This window comes from Cervus canadensis, chromosome 1 (assembly GCF_019320065.1).
Source record: "Cervus canadensis isolate Bull #8, Minnesota chromosome 1, ASM1932006v1, whole genome shotgun sequence".
NCBI lineage: Eukaryota > Metazoa > Chordata > Mammalia > Artiodactyla > Cervidae > Cervus > Cervus canadensis.
This window is the reverse complement of record NC_057386.1, coordinates 115,503,921-115,514,541: the sequence shown is the minus strand read 5'-3', so window position 1 is coordinate 115,514,541 and position 10,621 is coordinate 115,503,921.

Sequence of the window (10,621 nt, the reverse complement as noted above, 5' to 3'; positions counted from 1 at the left end):
AGGGCTTGGCTCACAGAAAGTCCACAATATGGGCTGAGTTCATTATTATTGGGCTTCCCTGGTGGCTCAGTGGTGAAGAATCCACCTGCCAATTCAGGAGCCACAGGAGACGCAGGTTCAATCCTTGGGTTGGGAAGATCCCCTGGAGAAGGAATTGGCAACCCACTCCAGTATTCTTGATGGACAGAGGTGCCTGGCTGGGCTACAGTCCATGGGGTCACAGAGAGTCGGACATGACTTAGCAACTGAACAATTACTATTTTATTAAGCTTTGCAAGCTGGCCTCTGAAGAAGGAAGACAGGAAGGGGGAGCCATTGGTGGGCCCCCTGAAGCACCTCCTCTTCCCATGTCCCTGGGAAGGGCAAACGGAGGAGGGAGGAGGCAGCCTGAAATCCTCTCAGTTACCAAGCGTGCCCATTCCCTGGCGTGTTCCCCACAGCCTTGCAAAGTGTGGACAGAGAAATACTAACTTCTGACAACACAGGGTATGGCGGAAGACACGCATGGCCTTGAGGAGTATTTACGGGCTGTCCCACGGGTGTTTCCAGGTTTCCCCAACAGTCCCAAGGTGAAGCAGCTATTTCCCATCTGCCATTAATCTTGCAAATAAACACCTGAAGTGGCCGCAGCTGGGAGTTTCCTATTAATTAATTGTGGCTTCAGAACTGAGTTCAGAGCCCATTAGGCAGGGCCCCTGCAGGTGGCGGGTGCTACGTGCAGCCCGCCATGGCCCTGGCTTACCGGTGGGTGATGCTCAGGGCTCCCTGCCAGCTTCATACAGGACTTGTATGAAGCCCAAGGGGAGGAAGAAGGGGCTGCAAGGCTGCAGAACAGTGCGGCTTCATGGAGTGATCTCGGGGTATGAGAGAATGTGAGGTTTGGGAGAGAGGGTTAGAGTCCAGACCCCCTCCTCCTCTCTTGTCAGAACTTGGTCACTGCCCCCTCTGCATCTGATTCTTCATCTTTAAAATGGAGAGGATACCAGTGCTTAGTAGGGCTTCACTGGTGGCCCAGATGGTAAAGAATCTGCCTGTAATGCAGGAGACCCACGTTCGATCCCTGGGAAAACCCCCTGGAGAAGGAAATGACAACCCACTCCAGTAATCTTGCCTGGAGAATCCCCATGGACAGAGCAGCCTGGCGGGCTACAGTCCATGGGGTCGCAAAAGAGTTGAACATGACTTAGCGACTAAACCACCACTACCAGTGCTTAGTACTGAAGGTTACTCTGAGCATCACATGAGTGCTTCCATTATTGTGAGCGGCATTTACTCTGACCTAGGATGTGACTACTGGGTTCTAGAAGAATCTTTTCTTCAAATCCCAATCCCATCTGCTATAGGATGGCTGATATATCCCCCTTCATGCTCTCTCAAAATTATATATTCCAACACTGGCGACAGAGGATGAGATGGTTGGATGGCATCATTGACTCAGTGGACATGAGTTTGAGCAAATCTGGGGAGAGAGTGGAGGACAGAGGAGCCTGTCACGCTACAGTCCATGGGGGTTGCAAAGAGTCAGACGCAACTGAGCTATTGAACAACAACAAGCACGCTGAGCTGTGATCCATCGCTGACAGCCCAGGGTAAGTACAGCACTGAAGAGCAGGGTTGTTTGGGGGTAGAGATGGCAGAAACTAGGAGGCACTGGGAGCCTGGGGTGGGGTGTCGTGGGAGAGGACCCCCGACATGTGTAACAGGTTTTACAGCTTCTACAGGACGCACACTGGTTGGCTTATTTGCTCACATCCCAACTCAAGAAGGCCAACGGGCATCTGTTGATGTCTCGTTGCTACTGTTCCAGCCGTCACTCTGGGTACATCATCACTTCTCCCTCCAAGTCTCAGGGTATTTGCTCAGTGCCTCTTCTTGCAAATGTCCCCTTCATGTCTCAGAGCCTTCTCCAAAGCACTACTATGTGACACCCTTATTTGTTCAACCAACTGATGAACCAGCCAACCATCTCATCAATCAATGAATGAACTGACCATCTAACTGCGAAACCAACCACACAACCCAGATAATGGAACCACCAACCATCATCCAATTAGCCAACTGATCAGTGAATAAGTCAACCAGCCAACCAACTACTCAACCATTCAATGAGCAACGAATGAATCATCCAGTCCCACAAACCAACCAACCGAATGCCTACTAACCAACAAATCAAGCAAAATTTACTAGTTTCGGGCAAATCCTCAAAACAAGACTGGCCCAGGGCAAGGGCTATCTGCCTCCTGTTTGGGCTTTCAGCAACCCTCCTGTTAAGGAACCTCAAATTTGCATTACCTCCCTGGGTAACCCAGGGCCAGACATTATCCCTTCTGAGGCTGACTACAGTTTGGCCATCTGGGTTCCTGGGGGCACAGGCTTCCATGCAAGGGCCCTGGGGCTCCCCTGGGAGGCAAGAGGTAGCCATGTAGGCAGGGGCCCTGGGGCTCCCCTGGGAGGCAAGAGGTAGCCATGTAGGCAGGGACTAGGATCGTCATCTCTGCTTTCACCTTTAATCTGTTTTGTGCATTGGGACTTTGTGTAAGACTTTATATGAAAAAGTCTTTTATGTTTTAAAAACCATTTTTAAATGTTTAAAAACCATTGCATTGGTTTTCAGCTCTAAGGGGGCTGTTCCATTGTGGTTGTAGGGACGACTTGAAGGAGACCCTAGGCTCCAGACCTAGGGTTTCCAGGAAGAACTTGTGGGTTACCAGTGATTTCCTTAGTTGGTTGGAAAGCACAGAGGCAGCCCTCTGTATCTCTCCAGGACATGGGACTGCCGAGTTTGGGGACACGGCAGCTGGGAACCCGATGTACTTAGAAGCATTCAGTGACCACATAGCAGTGAATCGCTGAGTATAAACAACCACTAAATGCATCTCCTCACTTGTTCCGAAGCACAGCTGCTTACCATGATCCAACAGGCTGTTGCAGTTTCCAAACAGCCGAGGCAGGGTGTGGGAGGGAGGTCCTCGGACTCGGCACCCATAGGAGCTGACTCCAAAGCATCTGATCCCAGTCAGCAGCTGCCCTTCTGCCTGGTCTCGAGTTGCCCCTGTGGGAGGGACGCAGAGCCAGGGTGTGCAGAAGACAGTGTGCATCACAACGGCCCGTGGACCAGCCCCCAGAGGCCCCGAGTGCGCTGTGCAGTTGGGACTCCCCAGGAGCTCCAACTAACCCCCCCTAAAGTGAAAAAGCAGCCAAAGAGTTCCCAGGGCTCCCACTGGGGCAGAGAAAGCCCGGCATCAAGGGCTCAGGTGTTGGGTTGAATCCCAACTTGCTGCGAAAGCCTGGACAGGTCACTTTGTCTTTCTGAGCCTCTGTTTTTCCACTTCTGTGTAAAATGGGGCCGGTCAGAGGTTACCACTGAGAGGCCACAACGAAGATTGAAGTTCCCAAGTGTTGCACCTAAGACCCAGCACAGTCAAATAAAAAGTAGGATGCCTCTTCGTTTCCCGGGATCCTCACTTTCCAGACGAACCAGCTGGCTGAGCAGGGGGACTCTGACAGGGGCCGGGCTTGTTATTCAGGTTTCTAAGTCCATGTCTCTTTCCATAACCCCACGTTGGGCTGCATGCTGCAGGCCCACGAGCCTTGTAGTTGTCTAGCCTCGAGACCGAAGAAAGAGCCCGGAGACAATGACAGGGACATCCATGGTCCATTGGACAGGAGACCTTACACGTCTGAAGCCAGGTCTTGGAGCAACACACCACTGTACGCAGCAGGCGGTGATCACTACAGCGTGACCATCTTCACCACTCGGGGGTGGGGGAAGGACGCGACTGCTTATGGGGGGGAACTGACGTCAGCTCGGTTACCAGGGCAACCAGCGGCTGGACACGTGCTCCTCACAGTCCCTCAGGTTAATGACCATCTCGAGGGCAGGTGTTTCCTATTAGTAAACTAGTAGGTGGAGCCTTTCAGGGCTGACGATTAGAACCAGCACTAGCAGGAGCAGGGGGCAGGCACAGGTTAGGGGACCAGAGATAGTGCAGGTGAAGCAGGGGCTGGTTGAGCAGGGGAGGCACAGAGAACAGGAGAACAACCACCTTGAATGGCCTGACCATACACCCTGGGTTGTTTTTTTTTCTCCCTCTGGATGTTTATTTTCCAGGTAAAATAGGGTCAGTTGTGACTGGGAAAGCTTGGGTCTGTTGTTGTTCATTCGCTTAAATGCACCCAACTCTTTGTGACTCCATGGACTGCAGCAAGCCAGGCTTCCCTGTCCTTTACTATCTCCTGGAGCTTGCTCAAATTCACGTCCATTGAGTCGGTGATGCCATCCCACCATCTCATCCTCTGTCGTCCCCTTCTCCTCCTGCCTTCGATCTTTCCCAGCATCAGGGTCTTTTTGAGTGAGTCCGATCTTTGCATCAGATGGCCAAAGTACTGGAGCTTCAACATCAGCATCAGTCCTTCCAATGAATATTCAGGGTTGATTTTCTTGCAGTCCAAGAGACTCACAAGAGTCTTCTCTAGTACCACAGTTTGAAAGCATCAGTCTGGTTCTGTCCAAACACCCAGGGATGACTCCGGGGGCCTCTTGATCCACTCAGCACACTCCCTGACTTCATAGCAATGCCTCCCACCCCAGCAGGGTGCAGGTTGAGATCTTTCCTGGGTTCATCAAACATCCCCAGCTCATCTGCCCACTGATCCGAGGGGCTATCATTTATCCCAGAGCATCACTGGGAGTTTCTGATTTATTGGTGACGGGTCAGCTGTGTTCTTTAGGCAGTTTATGGTCGTGCTATTAAATTTTCAGAGATTAAGAGCATGATGGGGAAGATAAATGTAGTGATTCTGGGGATCCTGGGAGACCAGTTCCTGGGAGAGGCCCGCACACCCCTTCATGCTCATGTCACGAGTCTCTTTCTGCTGCTTTCATGATGAAGGGCATCCTGTGAGGAGGAGATTTGCTCCCAGAACAGAAGGAGGTCCATTCCTGGAGTTACAGGGTAGTCTTATGCTAGAATCATGAATATTTGAATCAGAGAATCACAGACGGTTAGAGCAAGATGAGCTCTTAAAACCATGTAGTCCAGCCCTCTCATTTTACTTATGAAGAAGCTGAGGTCCCGGGTGGGGAAGTGACTTAGCCAGGAGCATTCAACCAGAAGGCTGTATCCTGACTCTATTTTTCCAGTCCTCCTTTTGTGGTGCCAGGATGCTCTTCCTCTAGAGATGGGGATTAGTTGCACAGTGGAGGAAAAGGGGATCTCACATCTTCATCAGCACCCCCACCACCTTACAGAAAAAGAAGCTGAGGTTCAGAGAAGATATCTGACCTCCTGAGCATTAATTTCACTGAGACCCTTCGGTTTTGCATGACTTCCCTAGCACCTACCTCCGTGCTTAGAATAAAACAGGTGCCACAAATACTTGTTGAATGAGTGTGTGAGTGAATGAATAAATGAGTGAATGTTTATCAGCAGATCTGGAACTAGAACTAAAAAAAAAAAAAAAAGCCTGCATTTGGTGCTGGGGAGGGTGTGGAGAAAAAGAAACCCTCCTACACTGTTGGTGGAACGCATGTTGCTGTAGTCACTGTGGAAAACCGTATGGAGCTTCCTGAGAAAACTAAAACTAGAAATACCATGTGATCCAGCAGTCCCACTCCTGGGCATATATGCAGACAACATTCCAATTCAAAAAGATACATGCACCCCTATGTCCATAGCAGCAGTATCCACAATAGCTGAGACATGAAAACAGCCTAAATGCCCATCGACAGATGAATGGATAGAGAAGATGTGTTACATGTGTGAAATGGAATACTACTCGGCCATAAAAAGAGGGAAATTATACCATCTGCAGCAACACGGATGCCATGAGAGATCATCACACTAAGTGAAGCAAATCAGAAATTTGTCTTTCGACAAATAACAAATGGTACAACTCACACGTGGAATCTAAAACATGACGCAGGGAATTCCCTGGTGGTCCAGCGCTCAGGACTCGGCACTTTCACTGCTGAGGCCCGGATGCACTCCCAGGTTGGGAAACTAAGATCCCGAAGGCCGAACAGAGTGGTCAGAAATAATAATAAAACATGACACAAATGAACCTGTCTGCGAAACAGAATCATGGACACAGAGAACAGACTGATGGTTGCCAAGAGGAGGGGAGTTGGCTGAGGGCTGGAGTGGGAGGTTGGGGTTAGCAGATACACGCTTTTATATAGAGAATGGATAAACAGCAAGGTCCTACTGTATAGTGCAGAGAACTGTAGTCAGTACCCTATGATAAACCCTAATGGAAGAGAATATATAAAAAGGAACGTGTGTATGTGTAACTGAATCACTTTGCTATACAGCAGTAATTAAGACAACGCTGTAAATCAAGTATACTTCAATTAAATCAAAAAAAGAAAAGCCCGTATTTGGGCTCAGTGGCCAATTTCAGCAACGGCAGCTGCATGGCTTGGGAGCCTGTCCTGTTTTGTGTATCTCCCATATGGTAATGAGCAGCAGGTGGGGGACTGGAATTCCCACAGGTGGAAACTGCCTCCCAGACAGTGGAAATTTCCATCTAAGGGCTTCAAAAGTCCCAAGAGAAATTCAAAAGGGGTTCAAACCCCTGCAATGCTTAGCTTTGTGCAGATAACCCCCTCTCTCCCCTTTTAGGTAAACTCCCCTGCCAGAGAAGTTACTCTGAAGGCCCCAAATGCTGACACAGACTCCTAGAGATAGACCTGGAAGTTGAAGATGTAACCCAGGAGGGAGGCAGAGCCTTATTGCTGGCATAGGGTGGAAAGGCTGGAGACAGATTAGAAGCAAGAACCTGTGGAGTCAGGGGAGGATGGGGCTCCTTCTCTCTCTTTTTTTTTCGATTGTGCCCTGCAGCATGCAGGAGCCGAGTTCCCCAACCAGTAATCGAACCCACGCCCTCTGTATTGGGAGTCTTAACCACTGGACCTCCAGGGAAGCCCCTGGGAGCTCCTTCTCATTATAGACCATGCCTGGGTGATTTCAACCTGTTACCTGGGGGAGGACCCTGCCCCAGCAGAAGCTACAAACCAGTTCTCGAAATAGGAACACAAAATTCGTTGAAATAACAGCATTGATTTCTAATAGATCCAATTCCCTGAGACTTTGTTCAATGAAACAGACGTTTTCTGAGCACCCACTGTGTGCTGCGCTCTGCCCAAGGGTCTTTGGGATTTAGGCTGGGTGGGGGGTTGCCTACAGTAAAGAGAACAGATTCTAGAGCCAGACTGTCCACGTCTGAGTCCCGGCTCTGCCTCTCACTAGCTGAGTGACTTGAGTGAGTCACTTAACGGAACCTTGGTTTCCTTATCTGTAAAGTAGAGGCTTCTCTGGTGGCTCAGTGGTAAAGAGTCCGCCTGCAACGAAGGAGACTTGGTTTCAACCCCTGGGTTGGAAAGATCTCCTGGAGGAGGAAATGGCAACCCACTCCGGTCTTCTTGCTTGTTGAATCCCATGGAGAGAAGAGCCTGGCTACAGTCCATGGGGTCTCAGAGAGTCGACATGACTGAGCGACTAAACAACCACAACAGAAATGGGACTAATAGCCATTCCCACCTCACAGGGCAGTGGTGAGGACTAAATGCAATAATACACGTAAAGCACTTGGCATGGTGTCAGCACATAATATGTGCTCAGTTAGTACTGGTGCTAAGACATTCATGGAGCGATACAGGTGGGGCTGGGGGGGCCAGAACTCTCTATTTACAAGGGCATTCAGTCCCTGCTCACAGGACCTTACTTCCCCTCAAAGTCTCTCCCAGCGATTTCTAGGGGGCTTCAGAAGTACTTCCCTTGGCATTCTAGAAACTGTCCACTTGCATTCTCCTCCTCTGAGCCCTGTGTGGACGTCCCCAGCCACAGGCCATTTAATTTCCCAGGTCCTTCCTCCAGTTCACTCTCTGAGAGGTTACACATCCTTACAAGTTACAGTCTGCACGTCCTTTGTGGTTCCCAAAGCATATTTGGATGGACTGCACAATGTTTCAAAACAATTTGAGCCGACTTCTATAAGCCAGGAGATTTCCTCTGGAAACAAAACGTATTTTCAGATATTTGATATTTTCAAAAACAAAATGAAACCCTAGCACATCGTCTGGAAATGGGTCTGCATTTCTGGTTGGCAGTGAAACTGAGTAGCTGCCAACCTATTTGGGGGGAGGGGAGCAGAGACAGAGTGTCCATTTGTCTCTAGGCCCCAAGGCTGCCTCTGCTAACACCACCCCCAAGTCCACCAGTTCTTGCAACCAGCCTGGCCTCAGCAAGCATTCCTGTCCCCTGATCCACTCCTTTTTGGCCCTGCTGAATGGATCAGGGCTGAGCCCACTGCCCTCTCTCCATGAATTCACTGCCCTGGGGGTCAAGCTCCGAAGACCTCTTGCTCAGGCTTTCCTGGCAGTCCAGTGGCTAAGACTCTGAGCTTCCAATGCAGGGGGCACCAGTTGGATCTCTGGTCAGGGATCTAAGATCCTGAGTGCCGTGAGGCATGGCCAAAAAAAAAATAAATAAATAAACCGTGACTCCTGCTTTGGAGCCATAGCAATGCAGGGAAAAAACCCAAAAAAGACCCCTCATTCCAACTTCTACCCCATACCTTGCCCTTGGAGTACTGACTGCAAAACAGGCACGATTGATTTGCCAAGGACAGCAGATTAATTAGAAATGAAGGCGTGCAGCAGGAGAGCCTCCGAGGCTGTTTTGATCTCTGAAGCCCCTTGAATTTCTCTGCCTTTGTTCTGGCCCCAGATGGGGGACTCCACAGGCAGTGAGGCGCTGCTGCCATGCAGATGGTTTAGTCTTTATGACAACCGTCCACTCATCACCCCGTGTCCATCCACTTCCCTTCTCTTTCTTCCTGAGATCTCCCCCACACTCCCGGGGTGTGTGTGGGGTGGTGCTTGGAGGCCGTCATGGAGTTTTGGGGTCTGGGGGACACAGATCCACACCTGGCAGGTGGTGAAGGGGCATTTTGTTCCTTCCCTGCAGTTTGTTCTCACCCCCAGATGATGCCCAGGACTGTCCGTGGTGGAGAAACGGTGGGGAGAAGCTGAGGGCTGAGAGGTTTCCTTCAGAACCTTTCCACCCGCCTCTGGTTCTCAGTCCTGCAGTGACACAAGGGAGCGCTTTGGAAAGGCAGGCTCTTGGGCCCCAGCCCAGATGTGCTGCATAAGAATGAGTTTTAATCAAATCCCCCAGGCAGCTCATGTGACCAGAGCACCTTTCATCTTTACCTGGGCTCTGTGCTTCCCTAGTGTTTCTTTATATATTTATGTATACATATTCAATCTTCCCAACCCAGGGATCAAACCTGCATCTCCTGTATTGCAGGCATATTCTTTACCGCTGAGCCACCAGGGCAGCTCTGGGGGGGTCAGCTCCAAAGACCTCTTGCTCAGGCTTTCCACTTGCTTAGGCTTGTCCACTCACATTCTCCTGCTCTGAGTCCCACATGGACATCCCCAGGCCGTTTAATTTCCCAGGTGATTCCTCCAGCGGTAAAGAATATGTCTGCAATACAGGACCTGCAGGAGATGCAGGTTTGATCCCTGGGTCGGGAACATCCCCTGGAGAAGGCAATGGCAACCAACTCCAGTATTCTTGCCTGGAGAATCCCATGGACAGAGGCGCCTGGAGGGTTGCAGTTCATAGGGTTGCAAAGAGTTGGACATGACTGAAGCAACTTGGCACACACGCACGCATACATATACTTTATTTATTTGCGTTTGGCTGTGCTGGGTCTTTGTTTTCTCCAGTTGCAGGGAGCAGGGGCTACTCTTCCTTGCAGGGCATGAGCTTCTCACTGCAGTGACCTCTCTTGGTGCAGAGCAAGGGCTCTAGGGCACCCAGGCTTTGGTAGTCAAGAAATGTGGGCTCAATAGCTGCTGTCCCTGGGCTCCAGAGCACAGGCTTGGTAGTGGTGGAGCACGGGTTTAGTTGCTCCATGGCATGTGGGATCTTCCTGGACCGAGGATCGAACCTGTGTCTCCTGCATTGGCAGGTAAAGATTCTTTACCACTGAGCCATAAGGGAAGCCCGTTAGTGATTCTTAAATGATCCGATTCCCATCACCTTCCACCTTGCCCATCGCCTGGCCTGTAGTAGGTGCTCAGTAAATTTCTCTAGGTTTGAATCCTCCATAGGACTGGGTTCCCTCAGTGGTTCTCAGCCTTCGCCACATATTGGACTCCTCTGGGGAGCTTCCCAGGTAGCATAGTGGTGAAGAACCCATCTGCCAATGCAGGAGAAGTAAGAGATGCAGGTTCAATCCCTGGGTCAGAAGATCCCCTGAAGGTGGAAATGGCAACTCGCTCCAGTATTCTTGCCTGGAAAATCCCATGGACAGAGGAGCCTGGTGGGCTACAGTCCAGAGGGTCACAAAGAGTCGGACAGGATTAAGCATGCATGCATGTACACGCAGGGGAGATTTAAACTTTAATGGTCACGAGACAGCCCCCCCCCCCGCCCCCCCCCCGCCCCCCGCCCAGGGAGTCTAATTTAACCAACTGGGCATAACTTGATTGTGCCTGGGTGTCTCCTGGGCTTGCACACTTGAAAACGTCCCAGAGTTCCAAGTGCAGCCCTGACTGAGATCCACTATGTTGGTGCCTACGATAAGTTCTCCATGGTCAAAATCACTC